Source organism: Mercenaria mercenaria, chromosome 13, assembly GCF_021730395.1.
Source record: "Mercenaria mercenaria strain notata chromosome 13, MADL_Memer_1, whole genome shotgun sequence".
NCBI classification, from domain to species: Eukaryota; Metazoa; Mollusca; class Bivalvia; order Venerida; family Veneridae; genus Mercenaria; species Mercenaria mercenaria.
Window position 1 is genome coordinate 55734121 of NC_069373.1, and position 21107 is coordinate 55755227.

General features: G+C 37.4%; 1 protein-coding gene across 2 annotated transcripts in view; it reads right to left on the reverse strand.

Moving 5' to 3' along the window:
- LOC123529115 (transmembrane protein adipocyte-associated 1-like) overlaps window positions 1-10565 on the reverse strand; it is a 33589-nt gene extending 23024 nt beyond the window's left edge. Inside the window, exon 1 of one of the 2 annotated variants that reach the window (XM_045309327.2) lies at window positions 10435-10565. The gene's annotated coding sequence lies outside the window, so the exon portion shown is untranslated. Of the gene's footprint in view, window positions 1-10253; window positions 10407-10434 lie in introns of those variants that run through there. The other variant, XM_045309326.2, reaches the window with a different exon arrangement.
- Between the last annotated feature and the right edge of the window lie 10542 nt (window positions 10566-21107).

Genomic DNA, 21107 nt, shown 5'->3' on the forward strand with positions numbered 1-21107 from the left:
CCTTCAAGGGGTTTAGGAGATACAGAGCTGAAACCTTTGACCTTCAGTTGTGTCCTTGACCTTGAGTTGACATGGCTGACTCATGAGTTCTTGATGAGGTGATCATTTGACCCAAGTTTGATGAAAATCCTTCAAGGGGTTAAGATACAGAGTGGACACCAAATGGAAGGCTCAGACCTTCGACCCTTAGTTGTGACCTTGACCTTGAGCTGGCATGGTTGACTCATAATTTCTGCACATCGTTCTGATGAGGTTATCATTTGACCCAAGTTTTATAAAGTTCTTTCAAGGGGTTTAGGAGATATAGAGCGGACACGAAATGGAAGGCTCAAACCTTTGACCTTCAGTTGTGACCTTGACCTTGAGCCGACATGACTGACTCATAAGTTCTGCACATCGCCTTGATGAGGTGATCGTTTGACCCAAGTTTGATGAAAATCCTTCAAGGGGTTTAGGAGATATGGACCGGACACGATTTTGTTATGGACTGAAGGACGGACGCAGACCATTCCTATAATCCCTCCGCCACGGCGGGGGATTAATAACAGAGACAGAGTGAAAGTGCATCAAAACTTTAACCTATAATTCTAAGTAAAAAGGGGAAATAATTCATGAAAAATTGGTCCCAGAGTTTTGCACCTTGTGTCATATGATAAGGGTAATGATGTTGAACAATTGTTAAAGTTTGAATCAGATCCATTCAGTAATAACAGAGATAGAGTGAAAGTGCATAAAACTTTAACCTGAAATTCTAAGTAAAAAGGGGCATAATTCATGAAAAATTGTGCCAGAGTTACGCATCTTGTGTCATATGATGTGGGTGATGATGCTGAACAACTATTTTAAGTTTGAATCAAATCCATTCAGTAATAACAGAGGTAGAGTGAAAGTGCACCAAAACTTTAACCTGAAATTCTAAGTAAAAAGGGGGAATAATTCATGAAAAAATGGTGCCAGAGTTATGCACCTTATGTCATATGATGTGGTTGATGATGTTGAACAACTATTTTAAGTTTGAATCAAATCCATTCAGTAATAACAGAGATAGAGTGAAAGTGCATCAAAACTTTAACCTGAAAATCTAAGTGAAAAGGGGGGATAATTCATGAAATATTGGTGCCAGAGTTATGGCCCTTATGTCAGATGATGTGGATGATGATTAGGAATAAGTATTTCAAGTTTGAATCAAATCCATCAAGTTATTACAGAGATAAGTTGAAAAAAGAGAAAGTGCACCAAAACTTTAACCAAGGTGGGGACGCGGAAAGACGCCGACGCTGGGGCAGACGCCGACGCTGGGGCGAGTAGGATAGCTCTCCTTTTACTTCATATAGTCGAGCTAAAAACAATGTTAAGATAAAGTGTTGCCTTAGAATATTTGGTACAATGAAAACAAGAGCTGTCGGAGGACAGCAACGCTCGACTATTCAACAGCCTTGTCGATTGAATGAAACCGAAAGTCGAAAAAGGGGCATAATTTAAAAAAAGCAAAATAGGGTTATGGAACCTGCATAGTGCTTATCAGCTCATGACAGTGGACAAGTGTGTGAAGTTTCAATCCATTCCCATTAGAGGGTACTGAGATACCAGCTTACATATAAGAATTTAACCCAAAACTCCTAAGTTTAAAAAGGTGCATAATTTTGTAAAATGCAAAGTTGAGTTATTGACCCTTTGCACTGCATGTCATATCATGACAGTGAACAAGTGTGTGAAGTTTCAATCCTTTCCCATTAGTGGACACTGAGATACCAGCTTACATACAAAACCTTAACAAAAAAATTCTAAGTCGAAAAAGGGGCATAATTTTGTAAAAAAGCAAAATAGAGTTATGGAACCTGCTTTGTGCATGTCAGATCATGACATGACAGTGGTGAAGTCAATCCATCATAGAGTCTGGATACAGTTACATCAATAACCAAATTATCGCAATTGTAAACAATAATATGACTTTGTGCATCATATGACGTGAACAAGTGTGATTCATCACTTGTGAATAGATACCAGCTTACATACAAAACCTTAACCAAAAAATTCTAAGTCGAAAAAGGGGCATAATTTTGTAAAAAAGCAAAACAGAGTTATGGACCTGTGCAATGTAAGTCAGTTTATCACAGTGAATAAGTGTGTGAAGTTTCAATCCATTCCCACAAGTGGTTACTGAGATACCAGCTTACATACAAAACCTTAACCAAAAATTTGTAAGTCAAACAAGGGGCATAATTTTGTAAAAAAGCAAAATAGAGTTATGGGACCTGTGCAGTGTAAGTCAGTTTATCACAGTGAATAAGTGTGTGAAGTTTCAATCCATTCCCACATGTGGTTGCTGAGATACCAGCTTACATACAAAACCTTAACCAAATCGGGACGCAGACGCGGACGCGGACGCCGACGCATGGGCGAGTCCAATAGCTCTACTATTCTATGAATAGTCGAGCTAAAAATGAGAACTGATAGAAATCCCTATTAAGCATGCTTATAAAATTTATTATTTGTTATAAAATAACTTATGTAAATTGTTGCTTTTAGAGAAGATACTATTTTTTTCAAATTATTACAGGTTTTTTTACCAAGAGAGGAAGGATCCAGGTCTGTGGTTTGGGAAAAAAATAGCTCAGTATTTGGACATTAGGGGAATAAAAAACCTGATGAAAAGTAAATTTTTGGGGAAAACTGCATGATTTAAAAGAAATTTTCTGAGGGGAAGGGGCCTGTTAACAGTCTCTATTATTGAAGGAAAAAGAACCCTGCATTAAAAAATCGTGTATTGTGCCTATGAATATATAGACTGCCTTAAAACGACCCCTGAATTAGCAGACACCTGTCATAGCAACCTATTTTATGCTCGGAGATTTAACTATTAAAAGATCTGAATTAAAACAACCCCAGCTTACGCACGACAAAGCGTAACTGTGATAAATCAGCTTCAAATCAGATAATTTAACCTTTTCATGCGACTTTAAACTGCTCCTCCAATGATTTTACACGATCAGAGTATAAACCTGTTTTTATCTCGTTTGAATTGATTTGATACAGAGAACAATTATTTTCTAGCAAAAAATGATTAAAAAATCTATTTAATAACAGACGTATTTTGACATTAGAAACGTTATGATTAGGCATGAATTGCTCGATAGGCAAATAACACGACGTAAACAGTCGCTGAAAAAAATAGAATTCGGAAGTCCGACGTGATCTATAAATTAACATTTAATCCGTGGTAACATTAAACAAAACGATCAGCTATAACCGGAAACGACGAAACACTTTGTAAAGACGTCAATACACCTCGATTTAATTAAAGTGTATTTTTAATGTTTAGATATCATTCATCATAATTTAATATAAATAATATAACATACCACATGGAAATAAATACGTTCAATGCCAAAATGTTTATTTACGACCTGAAGTTTCGGCGATCCGTGACCGAAATTTCATTATCAAATACACCCTATTATTATGAAATGGTATTTGATGTTATTTTTTTCTGATTTCCTTAAAACATCATGTTGAATTAATATTCACTAAGTTTATAAAAGGCAAAATAAATACTCACACAAAAGATTTAACGTGACTGAATTATGGACCGCTGGAAATACATAACCGAAATACACCCGTATTTCTTAACAATGGTATTTTTGAAGTGTTTTAAGTGACTGATTCAAACATTTTATCAGAATTAATTTCCAAAGATGTAAAATCTTTGCGATACGTCTTGTACATGATTGAAAACTACGGCACTTGAAAAATTGCAAAATCGGAATGAATTTCCATGTCCAAAAATGCTAAATACACCCGTATTGTCATTATCAATCTATTTTATACGGTTTTAAGGTTAGACAAATTAATCATATCTTAATGATAATAATTACAAAACAAATTAAACGCGTAAACGTTTTATACTAGTTGAACATTGTTGACCAGAAATTCGCCTCAGATGAACCCAATGCCATAATTTTGTCGCTTTCACTAGTATGTAAATTTCTTTGCATTTCAATTTTGCTCGACATTCGAGATATTCTACTATTCACTCACTGGACGGCGTCGATCACAACTTGTAAGTTGTTGCAATGTCAAGTACTACAGCTATATTATAAGGATACTTGAAACATTATTATTTCTTAGGCAAATGAAATATGATAATCAAATTAATTTTTTAAACTCTCACAAACAGATTACTGAACGCCTAGAAAAACCTTATGGATTAGGCTAGGTGTCTGGCTACTGGACAGCAACATAGTATTACACGACGGCTAGACACTGCCTTCATGTTTTGAAATAAAATGTAAACAATCTTGAAAGTCCACGTTGGTATCTATAAACCATTTTACGGGTCACACATTAAACCGGAATCCACCTAAAAACCGGAATACACCGGAATACACTTTGTATAACCGGAATACACCTGTATTTTTTAATTTAAAGGTATTTTTGAATTGTTTTAGATATCATTCAATCATATTTATCATAAATAATTAACATACCAAAGGAAAATAAAATACGTTCACCCAAAATGATTTTATACGAGACTGAAGTTCGGCGACCGCGCCGGAAATTTCCATAACCGAAATACACCCGTATTTTATTAATAAATGGTATTTTGTAGTGTTTTTTTTCTGTTTTTTCTTAGAAATCATTCATGTTTGATATAAATGATAAGTTTATAAAAGGAAAATAAAATACTCAACACAAAACGATTTATACGTGACTGAAATTTGGCGACCGCTCGGGAAATTACCATAACCGTTATTAGGCATAGGAAATAGAGATCAATATAATTGCACCTTTACTAATCCTACCAGGTGTTCTGTATTACAAAAGTGGATCTATTGTGACATTTTGATACAAGCAAAACTGTATTATCTGCGCTATTATTTACCTACTGGTACTTCATTTTATTATTGGCTTGTTAAAAGTTAATTTTTTACCATGTGCAAGTTGACAGAATCATAGGAACCATGTCTTGAGGGGTAAATCAAAAACAAATGAATAAATCCTTAATGATTTTGTTGTGCAAAAAAGTATGATATTGTGTAGGAAAAAGTTTTCATTTTCCACTCAATTGTGTAATTGCAAGGGAAGTAAACTAATAGATATCTACTTATAAGTACTAGCCCAAGGCAAGAGTTGTCATTCTTTGTGGATCACAACTTTAAATTAAAAATTAAAACTTTTGTTATTGATATTAACAAAACTATCATAAACTTCACATTTGTGAAATCATTTTTGGTTATTTCAAGGACTTGGAAATTAATTTCTAGACTTTATTTAATGTAATACTATCATTGAAAATTTTAGGGTCTATCTCTACATAACCGAAATACACCCGTATTTCTTCAACAAATGGTATTTTTGAAGTGGTTTATGACTGAATTCAAACATATTTATGATAAATAATTAATTTTCAAAAGGATATTAAAATACTTTTGCGCATTACGTCTTGTACATGATTGAAAATCAGCGTGCGCATTGAAAATTTGCGCATTCGTGAATGAATTTCCATGTCCTAAAATTGTCTAATATACACCCGTATTTCTTTAATCAATCGTATTTTTACGGTTTATGACAGAATTAAATCATATCTTAAATGAATAATTAATTTACAAAAGCAAATTAAAACGCGCTAAACGTTTTTATACTAGGTTGAAAATTTGTTGAGCGCACGGGAAATTTGCGCACTCGTGGATGAACCTCAATCGCCATAATTTTGTCAGCTTTCAACTTAGGTAGGTAAATTTCTTTCAAGTTTCAATTTTTAGCTCGACTATTCGAAGAATAGTCTAGCTATTCTACTCACCCTGGCGTCGGCGTCGGCGTCACACCTTGGTTAAGTTTTTGCATGCAAGTACATACAGCTATCATTTAAAGGCATATAGCTTTGAAACTTATTTATTCTTTTTCTAGGACAATTACCAACCTCACTGGGTCAAGTTCCATAACTCTAACATGTATTTTGAGCAAATTATGCCCCCTTTTGGACTTAGAAAATTTTGGTTAAAGTTTTACATGCAAGTTACTATCTCCAAAACTAATGCAGATATTGAATTGAAACTTCACATGTGTCTTTGGGGTTATAAAACTATTTGATAGCACCAAGTCCCATAACTCTGACCTTCATTTTGGCCAAATTATGCCCCCTTTTGGACTTAGAAAATTCTGGTTAAAGTTTTGCGTGCAAGTACATACAGCTATTACTAAAAGGCATATAGATTTGAAACTTATTTTTTCTTTTTCTAGATCAATTACCTACCTCACTGGGTCAAGTCCCATAACTCTGACATGTATTTTGAGCAAATTATGCCCCCTTTTGGACTTAGAAAATCCTGGTTAAAGTTTTACATGCAAGTTACTATCTCCAAAACTAATGCAGATATTGAATTGAAACTTTACATGTGTCTTCGGGGTTATAAAACTAGTTGATAGCACCAAGTCCCATAACTCTGACCTTCATTTTGGCCAAATTATGCCCCCTTTTGGACTTAGAAAATTCTGGTTAAAGTTTTGCGTGCAAGTACATACAGCTATTACTAAAAGGCATATAGATTTGAAACTTATTTTTTCTTTTTCTAGATCAATTACCTACCTCACTGGGACAAGTCCCATAACTCTGACATGTATTTTGGGCAAATTATGCCCCCTTTTGGACTTATAAAATCCTGGTTAAAGTTTTACGCAAGTTACTATCTCCAAAACTAATATAGATATTAAATTGAAACTTCACATGTGTCTTCGGGGTTATAAAACTAGTTGATAGAATCAAGTCCCATAACTCTGACATGTATTTTGGGCAAATTATGCCCCCTTTTGGACTTAGAAAATTCTGGTTAAAGTTTTGCGTGCAAGTACATACAGCTATTACCAAAAGGCATATAGCTTTGAATCTTATTTATTCCTTTTCTAGGTCAATTACCAGCCTCACTAGGTCAAGTTCCATAACTCTTAACATGTATTTTGAACAAATTATGCCCCCTTTTGGACTTAGAAAATTCTGGTTAAAGTTTACATGCAAGTTACTATCTCCAAAACTAATGCAGATATTGAATTTAAACCTAACATGTTTCTTCGGGGTTATAAAACTAGTTGATAGCATCAAGTCCCATAACTTTGATATGTATTTTGGTCAAATTATGTCCCCTTTCGAACTTAAACTCTTTTGATATTTAACATTTTGGGTAATAATTTCCTGCTTCTGTGACAATATTTCGAATAGTCGAGCTTGGCTGTCTTACGGACAGCTCTTGTTTAGTTCAGATTATTTCAAAATATCTTTTTATGCTATAATATTCATTTATGACATATTTCAGGTAACAGAGGAATTATTTTACCGCCATGAATGAAGAAATAATGATACTTACATAAATTCTGAGTTGTTAAAATCATCGTTTTTTTTCTCTCTCTCTTTTTCAGACCGCTCTTTATTTACTAAAGTTTAATAAAAACCAATATTCTTGAAATATACTTTTAAATCTTATTGCTTATTGTTCTGTTAAAAGTACCTTATAATTGTTAATAACGAACAGGCATGTTATTCGAGTGTCACCTGTCAATCAACAAGTTGAGCATGTTGAGTGGACACTGATTGCTATAGTATCAATCAAAATATTTAAAGAAAGTTAAGGATGTTTTTACAGCTTTTCGTTGTCAAAATAATCTGCCGTTGAGTAAATGAAGCAATAATATAATATATAAACCATAGACAGATTTCAGTATTCGAAAAATGGCTTACTCTGTATTTGGTGATAGTTACGTTACACGCCTGGAAAATCATACCAAGGGCAATATGCATTAATATATAAATGTGCCTTCTATGGTGTATCTGGAATGTCAACTCGTAAAGAATTTAGGCCAATGTATAATTAAATCTACAATTCATCGCTGTTTTAGTAAAACATTGAATAAGTGTTGATACGTTAAAGTATATATGTTTATGGCTTAATAAGCTTTTCATGTGCAAAAATAAAAATTATACTGAATGTACCTGCAATTTTTCAATTTGCAATGATATCGACAATTAAATGAAATTGAATAAAACTTTATCACATTTAACTGCACTTCCCTCGTTAGACATTATTTGTCACATGTCACTTGTGTGTGCTTTCAAATATATTGATTAATTGATAATCAATAGGTGTGATAATCCAATCAAACTCTATCAGGACTAATCAGAGACATGTGTTTGTTACGCTGCATATATTCAAAGGAATGAACGCAATAAACGTTTTTATATTTTTATATCAAACATGATATAATTCGTTTGAAAACTGATTTTTCAAAATATATTTTCTTCTTAAACATGTAAAATCGTCAAATTAATTCTGAGGAAATAATTCAGTTAGTTCCAATAATAAACGTACTAGTATGGCCGGTCCTTTCCGATCAGCGCGGTTTAATCACTGACATGTGTTTTGTGTATAATTCGAATATTGATATTTTTTCCTCAATTTATTTTCTTTTTTATTTTTCATATGAAATCTGAAGAATTAATTAAATAATTTCCAATAATAAACGCGTGACATGCCTCTTCCGGTCATGTTATGTCCTTTCCGATCAGCGCGGTTTATGCCACTCGTATTTTGTCTATAATTCATTTAAAAAGCGAAAATTACTATTTTATAATTCCTAATTTATTTTCTTTTTTTTATGTGTTAAATAAAATATGAAGAAACAATTAATAATTTCAAATAAAAAAAAACACGTGGCAAGCCCTTTCCGATCAGCGCGGTTATGTCATGACCCGTATTTTCTCTATAATTCATTTGAATATCGATATTTTTTATCATCATTATTTTCTTTTTTCATTTTTTAAATGAAATGTGAAGAAACTTTTAAATAATTTCCAACAATCAACATTCCGGTATCTAGTCATGTAGCGACGTAATCGTACAACATTTCTGTAAGCTCGCCGAATTTCATTCTCGTATAAAATCGTTTTGCGTTAAAGTATTCCATTTTCCTTTTGTAAACTAATTATTTATATTATACTCGAATGTTTTCTGCAATAGCCCCTATAAAATACCATTTATTAATGAAATACGGGTGTATTTCGGTTATGGAAATTTCCGACGCGGACGCCGAACTTCAATCTCGTATAAAATCATTTTGCGTGAACGTATTTTATTTTCCTTTGGTATGTTAATTATTTATGATAAATATGATTGAATTATATCTAAAACACTTCAAAAATACCTTTTAATTAAAAAATACAGATGTATTCGGGTTATGCAAAGTGTATTCCGGTGTATTCCGGCTTTTAGGTGGATTCCGGTTTAATGTGTGACCGCCATTTTACATTCAAATTTTAGGTGCACAAGAGTATAAATACACAAGCACAGTACAGAGGATGACAATGATATTATTTCATTTGTACCCGAGTTAACAGCTACACAGTTTAGCAAACAGAACAACATCCTCATTTGTCAAGCAAGAAAATTAAAGATGTCAATAACCAATAATAGGAGGTCTATACTCCTAGACAACTGATGGCTTGTCTCGAGGCAGCACCAATCTATACATTAGAATCAGATTCTCACGTAGGTAGGTATAGTAGGTAGGAAAGTAGGTAAGCTAGGTAGGTTATCTATCTATCTATTTATCTATTTATCAATGTGGTGCACGTCCACTTATTAGTTATGGTGAAAAAGTTTAAAAGACTGATGGGTCCAACATCAGCTAAGGTGACAATAGGCTAAAAGAATGTTAGCACGGTAAGTGTGATTAGCAAGAACAAGAAGGGTGCGACTCCTTATGTACCAGTCACTTTATGTACTAGACACTTAATGTACCACTTTGACACTTAGTGTACCACCTATATATTATATAGTAATTGTATCTCATTGTGTAGCATTGTCAATATGTGATAATTACATGTGAAAACCACTTTGATTTAATCAGCTTAAGTCCATAGAATGTTGTTAACTTTTCTATGTGCATATAATTTTACCTTATTAATTATGACAATTAACAAAAATTTAAATTTAGTAAAAACATTTCAAGTTACATAAAATAAAACATTTTCATCAAATCAAAACAAAAATGGTCATCCACTATATATCATATATATATGTGGTACATAAGGTGTCCAAAGTGGTACATAAAGTGTCTGGTACATAAAGTGACACATTCGAACAAGAACATTAAAAGATAAAGATAAGAACACTGCTCTGTGGTCTAGTACTGGGTGGTTACCACAGACATCTTGAAAGCATTTCATAATGAATTTTCCCTAGTTGTTTAGTGTAAAGGTCCTGTACCTTACAACACAATTGGTAGTGTTTAAACCTTAAAGTTCCACAATATATAATTTCCAGAATTTATGAGTCATCCGAATTTCAGTACACTTCGAGTTTTCTGTTCAGTACTTTTTTACCAATACGAATCCACATCTCAATAATCAGTCAATTCTGTTATGATTTTGAAACAAATGTAACTTACCAGATCGATAAATATCTGCTAAGAAACATTTAGAAATCAGAGAAAACTACTTTGTCGCAATTTATTTTTCTTCCGTAAGCGCCATGTAATATTTACATATTCGTGAAAATGACAACTGTCCCTCTGTTTATGGGTCAGAGACCACTGGTTTTCGAAACTAGGAAGTTAGTAAAAATCACTAAATACTAACTTTCAGTTCATTTTCGTTGTGAAAAAAACAACAACAACAATACTGTGGTTATGGCGCTAAGGGAATATGAAAGAGTACAAAACAATATCCAGAGACACAAAATTTATCATCTACTGTACAGTGTACTGCCTTACCGTCAGTTCTGATTATGTCTGGGAGGTGCTTCTTCTTCTTCTTTTATAGTAATGGTAAATGTTCAATACTGATACATTATGGCCATGCGTTAGAGAAAGTAAAAGACTGTCAGGTTTCCAAAGCTACTCAATCCACGCAGTGCTTCCTAATGTCTTATTGTAAAGAATGACCAACACAGTATTCTTACTACAAGTATATGTTTATTATATGAGTGCGCCTTAACAACTGCTGAAACAACATCCCAAACTGGGTGTGTATAAAATATACGCATGCGCTGTGAGTATACTACATTATCTACATAATGATACATCTCCCCTTTTGGCAAAGAACAAGGAACACAATTTCTGAAAGCTAAAATAAAATAAATCAAAATACTCCAAATTTACTTTAACGTAAAATTTCTTTCATAAAGTCTGTTTCTCCATGAATGGCATATTTTTGCTATCAGCACTTAATTATCTCTGTTCACTGTTTACATAGCACGCGTGTTCCGCTATCTAATGTTATCATATTACATTGTTTCAATTAATCTTGTCGGAGGTTTAACTGCCCTGCCAGATCTACTCATATATGTTTTTTCACTTGCTTCATTATCTGACCTTTTATTGCTTTTATCAGAGAATTGTGAAATACAGTCAGAATTTTCTTGAGGCGCCGAAAGGTTGTTATTTTCCACATTTTGCATGTCAACTTCAGGTATGCACTCTTTTGATTCATTGGTTTGTAACAAATGCCTCCTATTGCAACGATATGTGTTACCGTCAGGTGTTTTAACAGAGTATGACCTATCATGGTGTTTTTGCACTACTACTGCAGGACTCCAGTTTTTATTTGCTTGCTGAATTCGTGCCGAATCTCCTATTTCTAATGGTGGTAAATGCTTGGCTGTCGTATCATAATACACTTTCTCCCTTTCCTTGTTTGCTGACAATTTCTCACGAATGACCTTGTGTGAGATTTGCCGGGGAAGTAATTGTGTCTTAGCAACTGGCAACACTGACCTAATTTGACGTTGGAACATGATTTCACTGGGTGAAAAACCTATTTTAAGTTTTGTAACCCTATATTCTTGTATTCCTATCATTGGGTCGGTGCCTGATGCTCTGGCCTTCGTGAAAATGCGCTTGCAAATTTTCACGTACGCTTCCGCAAAACCATTACCGGAGCTGTGGTAAGGACTTGTGGTCTGGTGTGTAAAATCCCAGAGCTTTGCAAAGTTTGCAAACTCATGAGATGCATAGCATGGCCCATTATCAGATACTACAATTTCTGGTATGCCAAATCTAGCAAATATGCCCTTGAGCCTACTTATAACTGTCGAACTTCTACAGTTAGGCAGCTCTTTGACCTCAAAGTAATGTGAATAATGGTCAGCGACTATCAAAAAGTCTTTGCCATTGAACTCAAATAGGTCTGTGCCAACTACCTGCCATGGGTATTCTGGAACTTGGGTGTAGACAAGCGGTTCTTTCTGGTTTGAGTCTCTGTGTTGCAAACATACAGGACATTTCAGAACGAGATCTTTAATTTCCTGGGTGATTCTAGGCCAAAAAACAATATCACTTGCTCTACTTATTGTTTTCTCTATTCCCATATGACTTGAAGAATGTAGTTTTGACAATAAGTCTGCCCTTAGGGATTTAGGAATAACAATTTTGTGACCCTTCATTATTACCCCATCCATGACGGTAAGCTCATCCCTGTAATTCCAGAAATCTAGCAGTTCTGACTTGCAGTGATTTCTTTCATCAGGCCAACCTTCAATAATGACTTGCTTCAGGGACAAAAGTTGTTCGTCCCCGTCAGTATTGACCTTGATTTCTTGTAATTTCCGGTCACTTACCGGTAAGCTTCTTTTGACCATATTAACCTGGACTTCTACAGTTTCCGTCAGGGACGGATCTGTATCCTTGACCGGAAATCTAGACAAAGTATCTGGTAAAGGAATCTGAGTTCCCTGCCTATAAGTGACATCTATATCATGCTGTGAAATGTTTAAGAGCAGCCGCTGTAACCTAACAGGTGCAGCAAATAAGGGTTTCTTACATATAGCTATCAATGGTAAGTGGTCTGTAACTACTTTGACTTTTTTCCCATACACCCACTGGTGGAATTTCTTCAAGCCAAATACCAGTCCAAGACACTCTAACTCAATCATAACATAGTTCATTTGGCTTGGCGTAAGACTTTTACTGGCATAACCTATAGGTCTACCTTCTTGAAGGAGTGTGGCCCCAAGTCCTGACCTACTTGCGTCGGTTTGCAACTCTAAGGGTTTGGCCGGGTCATAGAAAGCAAGGACAGGAGCTTGCGTTATGATATCAATCATCTGATCATAAGCTTGCTGCTGTGATTCACCCAGAGAAATTCTACATCTTTCGCCAATAATTCTCGTAAGGGCAAAGTGACCTCAGATAGCCTAGGTGCATATCTAGCGAGATACTGACTCATGCCAAGTACCGTTTCGAGTTGTGACCTATTTTCCGGGATAGGCATTTCTCGAATTGCAGACACCTTGTCTGGATCTGGGCTAAGACCTTGTTTAGATATCACATGACCGAAATAACTAATCTGGGACTGCCCAACCTCCAGCTTATCTGGATTAAGGCGTATACCTTGTTCTAGTGACCTTTGGAGCACTGCTCTCAAATTCGCATCATGCTCCTCCCTTGTTTTGCCATATACTAAAATATCGTCTACTATGGCAGCTACCCCTGGGAGACCCTCAAATATTTCGTCTATTTTCTTTTGGAACAGATCCATGGCAGACGAAATACCCATTGGAAGCCTCAGATACCTGTACCTCCCAAATATGGTATTGAATGTAGTCAACATGGAAGACTTCTCTGTCAAATGCATGGCCCAGTAACCTGACCTAGCGTCTAATTTTGTAAAAAATGTAGCACCGTTTAGCTGGGGAAGTATGTCATCCAGTGTTTTTGTCGGATGATAAGGACGTTGAATGTTTCTGTTCAAGTCACCCGGATCAAGTACTATTCGCAAGTCACCTGATTTTTTCTGTACTGTCACCATTGAATTGACCCACTCAGTAGGCTCACTTACTTTTGTAATGACCCCAATTTCTCCATCTTATCAAGCTCCTTCTTGCATTTATCTCGTAATGCAACAGGAATCCTACGTGGAGGATGAACCACAGGTTTAGCATCATGTTTCAGATAAATAGAACATTGCCCTGGAATAGAGCCAATGCCCTTAAAAACCTGGGAATATTCATTCAGCACTGCTGTTTTGTTAAGCGGGGAGGATACATAATTGGAAGTGACAGCATGTGCGAGTTTAACTAACCCAAAATCTATGGAAGTCTGAAAACCAAACAAGGGTGGTGACTGGGTGTCTACTACATGAAATTCTACATACTTGGTCTGTGCAGAAGGTTCATGGGTACACTGCAGGGTAATGGAACCTAGACATACTAAAGGGTTGCCATTATAACCTGTGAGCTTCGTTACAGAGGAACAGAGTGCGGTTTTTACACCTAATTGTTGCAATGCAAAATGAGGTAAAATATTCACCTGTGCGCCAGTGTCTATCTTGAAAGAAATTTGTTTCCAAGAGGTCCAGTTTTAATATCCACAAATGCCTGATTGCACATCTTGTCCACAGCACTAATTACTGTATCAATGTAAATATCCTCAGATGAATCATCAGCCCTCACTTCATTGACACGTTTACTCCTGCACACCCTCGCGTAGTGATTCCATTTTTTACAGTTTCGGCATTGCACTCCCTTCGCCTTACACTGTTTGTCCCCATGGAATTGACCACAGTTTTGGCACGATTTGTGCGCGACATCGGCTTGTTTCTGTTGATTTCCGCGACCCGCCTTTGCACTTTATATCTCGTTTTCTCGATTCCTCTTTTTGTGATTAGTTTTCCGTACAAAGTTAATAGAAGACGATTCTTGCATGTTATTCATTTGCTCTGTGCATATTCTACAGTTTGACATATGTCAACAGCTTTCGCCAATGTTAGTTTCTCACCTACTGTCAAAAGCTTCTCTCTAATTTTGGACGACTTTACACCGAACACGATTCGATCTCTAATCAAATCTTCCTTGTAGGCTTCGCCATAAGAACAGTCATTTGCAAGTATCTTAAGTCGTGTGATGAATTGTTCCATGGTATTTTCACCTTGCACTTCATTATTAAATTTGAACCGCGCAAATACTGGTTTGATTTCGGCTGAACGTGTTTTCAAATGCGTCGGCGGTAGCTTTTACTGATTTTTCTGATCAGCTGTCAACACTAAAGTTTTATAAATTTCTCTTCCTTTTTTGTCCCATCCATAGGAGCAAGTATGTGATTTGTACTGGTTCATCTTTCCCCTTTAACGACCCTGGAATATCAATTCCGCGTGACCTCTAAAGGTTTGAATGTTTCCAACAAATTCGGACTGTCCCAGTCCATTGTAGGCGTCGGTACACCGGTTAAATCCATTATTTAAATCCGATACACTATATGCACTATATGCACAATGATTGTTAATAATCCTGACAAATGCGGATGTATTAAAATCGTTAATTTTCTGACACCATGTCTTATTGTAAAGAATGACCAACACAGTATTCTTACTACAAGTATATGTTTATTATATGAGTGCGCCTTAACAACTGCTGAAACAACATCCCAAACTGGGTGTGTATAAAATATACGCATGCGCTGTGAGTATACTACATTATCTACATAATGATACACCTAACAGCTGTAATAAACAAGAGGGTCAAAATGGCCTCAGGTCGCTCACCTGGGTAACACATCGTAACTGTGTAAACATGTTTTACCTAGTGATTTCATGGAGACAAATATTCTGACCGATTTTCATTAAGATTAGACAAAAAAAACGTGGCCTCTTGAGTGTAAACAAGCATTTTCTTTGATCTGGCCTAGTGACCTAGTTTTTTACCCCACATGACCCAGATTCAAACTTATCCAAAATTTCATGAAAACAAACATTCTGACATAGTTTCGGGAAGATTGGAGCATAAAAAAGTGGCCTCTAGAGTGTATACAAGCTTTTCCTTTAATTTCATCTTGTGACCTAGTTTTTGACCTTACATAACCAAGATCATCAAAAAACTTTATGATAACAAACATTCTGACCAAGTTTTATGAAGATAGAATAAAAAGTGTGCCCTCTAGGGTGTAAACAAGCGTATTCTTTGATTTGACCTGGTGACCTAGTTCTTTGAACCCACATTACCCAGATAAAAGTTCATCCGATATTTCATGCAGACAAACATTCTGACCAAGTTTCATGTACATCAAATGAACAAGAGTTGTAACAAGCTTTTCCATTGATTTGACCGGGTGACCTAGTTTTTGACCCCATATGACCCAGTTTTGAACTTGGCCTAGAAATTATCAAGATAAACATTCTGACCAAGTTTCATGAAGATAGGATCATAATTGTGGCCTCTAGGTTTTTAAAAAGATTTTCTTTGATTTGACCTGATGACCTAGTTTTTGACATGACCCGACATGACCCAGTTTCGATCCAAGCCTAGAGGTCATCAAGATAATCATTCTGTGCAGGTTTCTATCAAATCAAAGCATAACTGAAACCTCTATATAGCTAAAAGGGCCTAAATAGAAAATGTTGCCCCTTTCAGGGTCAGTAACACTAGAACCTATGATGGAATATAGCCGGTTTTCGAAAGGAACCGAGATCTTATTGTGACTTAAGTTGTGTGTAAGTGTGGTTAAAATCAAATATAAAAAGTCACTTCTATCATGTTCACAAGGTAAAAATTAGCAAATTTTAGCTCTTTCAGGGGTCAGTCACGGGCCGTAAATTGCAAAATGTGGTCTCTAGCGTGCTCACAGGCCAAAAATAGCAAATTTTGGCCCTTTAAGGGACCATAACTCTAGAACCAATGATGGGATCTAGCCAGTTTTCGAAAGGAACCGAGATATTATGCCAATACAAGTTGTGTGCAAGTCTGATTAAAGTTGATTGCAAAATATGATCTCTATCGTGTTCACAAGCCAAAAATAGCAAATTTGGCCCTTTAAGCGGCCATAATTCTGGAACCCATGATGGAATCTGGCCAGTTTTCAAAAGGAACCGAGATATTATGCTAATACAAGTTGTGTGCAAGCTTGATTTAAGTTTATTACAAAATTTGGTCTCTATTGTGTTCACAAGCCAAAAAATAGCAAATTTTGGCCCTTTAAGAGACCATAACTCTGGAACCCATGATAGGATTTGGCCAGTTTTCGAAAGGAATTGAGATTTATGCCAATACAAGTTGTGTGCAAGTTTGATTAAAACTGATTGCAAAATATGGTCTCCATCGTGTTCACAAGAAATTGTGGACAGACGACGGACGGACGACTGATGACGGACGAAGGACGATCACAAAAGCTCACATTGTCACTACGTGACAGGTGAGCTAAAAAGGTGCAAAACCCTAACAAATAAACCTTAATACCCTTAACTGCGAAATATATATACACATAAACTACTGTGCAGAAAGGAAAAAGTTAGTAGGGTTAAAAACAGGATAAAGGCAAAAAAAGATTTATACTGGAATTATGGTGTAAACATCAATGTAGCCAGTGCTGATTTGAATCCGGAGACTGTTTCAACACTGACTACATGAGATGGTAATGTGTCCCACTAAACAACTGTTCTAGGGAAGAATGAATTTTTGTAATAATCAGCTGTAGTAGATGGAATCTGAAATGCCAGATGATTGTAGTGTCTAGACTGTCTTGTGTAAGGTGTAACATATTGCTTTGGATCAACATCTACATAATAATTAACCATTTTATGAATTAAAATTAGTCTACTATATTGTCTTCTAATTTGCAATGTATTCCAATTTAAGTCTTTTATGATATTTGAGACTGTGCCAAGGGTCTTGCTATAATTATTTGTTACAAATCTTGCAGCTTGTCTTTGAATGTTTTCTAGTTTACCTTTATTCTTCTGATGGTAATTAAGGATCCCATACACTAGAACAGTATTCTAAAGTCGGTCTTACAATAGTATTATAAGCAGCTGCCCTGGTAGAACTTTTAGAAGAATGTATGTTACGTTTTAAGAAACCTAAGCTCTGACTAGCTTTATTAGAAACTTTATTTACATGAGGAGACCAAGATAGATTTGATGATACTTCCACGCCTGTGTGGCATTGGTCTGCTGATGCGTCAAGTGTGGTGTGCTGTGTGTTGTGTGGTTGTCACCTTCCGCTTTCAGCCTCCACCGCTGGCTAGCCTTCTGGTGAAAAAGGAGCCGAGTGCGTAAGTCTTCCCTGCCAGTACATAGCCTCTCTGCAGACAAGCCCTTTTGCAGTGCCTCCGAGTTGGCGCCACACGGTAACTGAGCACCTTGCGGCCTCAGGCAGAAATTCAGGGGACTCGGAGGAGGTCTGCCCCCAGACATGTGGCATGCCAGGCCCACCGGTGTGTGGACACGCCCTGATGCCTATGAACAGACCCCCAGCTCTGGGACAAATAGCTCCTGTGTTCCCAGAATAGGGTTTTAACTCGGAACTAAGGGTGAGGTAACCCCGAAAGAAACCTAGAGAGTTGAAAACAGAGGTGCTGGGCCATTGGCACTCTCTTAACGAACCACAGCACCATGCAATATCGCTATGACTACACAGCCATCCGGTATTCAACAGTGTGGTGCTTAATCTCAGAGGTCCCTCCAGGGGGATTCAATGCCGGGCTCTGAGCCTCGACAGAGTCCATCCACAGCTACTGGGGGTCCCTCTTTCAATCCACAACATGCTAATAGAAGAAGGAGGAACATACCAAGGAGAAGAACCAATCCGCATCAACCTTTCAGGCTGATGCATTGGAATGCGGAGGGTGTCTTCAACAAGAAAGCTGAACTTGGGCATATCCTCCATGAGAAAAACATCAATGTCTGTTGCATTCAGGAAACTCACCTACAGCCGGAGAAATCCTTCAAAGTCCGAGGATACCAGTGTTTTCGCTGTGACAGAATTGGCAGACGAAAAGGAGGCATCATGACATTGGTCAGGAACAACATCAGCGCTGTCCAGACCAATACGCATATGGATGACTCCAAGTTCTGAGCCTCAGAAAGAACGAGTTCAGTTTGAAACTTGTGAACATATACTCTCCAAGTGACAAAGCTCTGTCCCTTGACAAAGTTACAACTGATGAAACCAGGTTCATCATTGTAGGAGACTTTAACAGTCGCTCACAAAGCTGGGGATATGACCGCCTGGATAAACGTGGAGAGGAAGTGGAGACCTGGCAAGATGATAACAAGCTAAACCTCATTAACAAGCCAGATGATCTCCCAACCTTTTACTCCAGAAGCTGGCGAACAACATCAACCCCTGATCTTGCTTTATGTACTGATGACATACATGGACATGTCAAGCGGGAAGTCATTGAACAACTAGGCGGTAGCGACCATCGCCCAATCCAACTTACTATGGACCGTATTGCCTCTACTTCACCTAATATCCCCAGATGGAACTACAAGAAGGCCAGGTGGACCTTTTACCAAAGTCTGAGTGATGAGCTCTGTAAAGACATTAGAGTGGAAGGTAGAGACATCAACCGGGTTGTCAAAGACTTCAACGCCAGTATACTTAAGGCTGCTTACAGCCCCATTCCAAGGGGAGCAAGAAAGGACTATAAGCCCTACTGGAGTGATGAGTTGGAGAATCTACAGGCAAAGTTATCAGAAGCCAGGGAGGAAGCAGAAAACAATCACTCACAAGAAAGTAACCTCTCTCTACAGCAAGCCAAGGCCAAATTCCTCAGACACAAACGGGAAGCACAGAGGAAGAGCTGGAGAAACAAAACAGCCTCGCTCAACCTAGAGCGAGATGGCCAAAAGCTGTGGAGATTGACGAGACAGCTGAACGATGAAGAAACAGGAAGAGGCTCAGTAACTTTGGAAGAGAATGGTGAACTGTTGACGGGTAAACAAGCGGCAAACACTTTTGCCTCTAATTACAAAGATGTTTCCAACATCCCCATCAACAGGGAACGGCAAAGGGAAGCCCTAAGAGAAAAAAGGGAAAGGCAGACAAGCCAAGTGACACCAGAATGCATGAAGCAGAGTCTTAAACTGCGTGAGCTACAGACAGCTCTTAGGCAGTTGAAGACAAAGATGTCTCCTGGACCAGATGGAGTCACAAATGAAATGTTGACACATCTTGGCACTGCAGCAATTTGCAAACTCCTAGAAATTTACAACTACAGCTGGACATAAGGACTGCTTCCACAGATATGGAAAGAGGCAGTCATGATCCCCATCCACAAGAAAGGGAAGGATCCAAAGAAGGCTGCAAGCTATCGCCCAATCAGCCTAACCAGCTGTGTTGGAAAGACCATGGAGAGGATTGTGAATGCACGCCTGAAGTGGTACATGGAGACTAACAACCTATTCGCAACGCAACAAGCTGGCTTCAGACAATTCCGCTCCACTGAGGACCAGACCACTTATCTATCGCAAGAGATAGAGGACGCCTTCCAAGAGCAGAAAGTTGTGCTTACAGCATGGATTGATCTGCAGAGGGCATTTGACAAAGTCTGGACTGATGGACTCCATGTCAAGCTGATGAGGATTGGAGTAGGAGGTCACATGCTGAGGTGGATTAAGTCATACTTCCGCAACAGGAGAGCAAGAGTCAGTTTAGAACATGCCAATAGTAGGAAGTTCCTGTTGCGTCATGGTGTCCCACAAGGCGGAGTCTTATCCCCTACACTCTTCATGCTTTTCATAAATGATCTGGTGTGTCTGAACTACCGAAAGGAGTTAAGGCTGCTCTCTACGCTGACGATCTGGTGTTATGGTGTAAGGAAGAACATGCCACTACAGCCACATACAGGATGCAAAAAGCCATCAACAAGATTTCAGCTTGGGCTGAAGATTGGTGTGTATCGATCAATACAGAGAAATCGTCCACCACACTATTCTCCCTGACGTCAAAGCAGAGGGCGGGTAAAATCAAGATGGGAAATACTACGCTGATTGAAGCAGACGAGGCAAAATACCTCGGAGTGACCCTTGACAAACGGTTAACCTGGAAGCCCCACATTAGTCAAGCAGAAGGGAAGGCCCGTAGGAAGCTTGCCATGATGCGCACTTGCTGGAACAACGTGGGGAGCAAATGAGCAAATACTTCATGGAGAAGCTAACAGGCACACAGCCGTTACAAGACAGAAGACATGCAAAGGTTCTGCTTCAAGCAGAGAAGTTCAGGTCTTTTCAAGGCCATCCCATGAAAGCCAAGCTAGATGGCTACACAAAGAATCGGCTCAAACGTAGTTGCTTCGTACATGACGCAAAGAAACTCGACCGAGAGTTCAAAACTGAGCTGAGCATACCAACG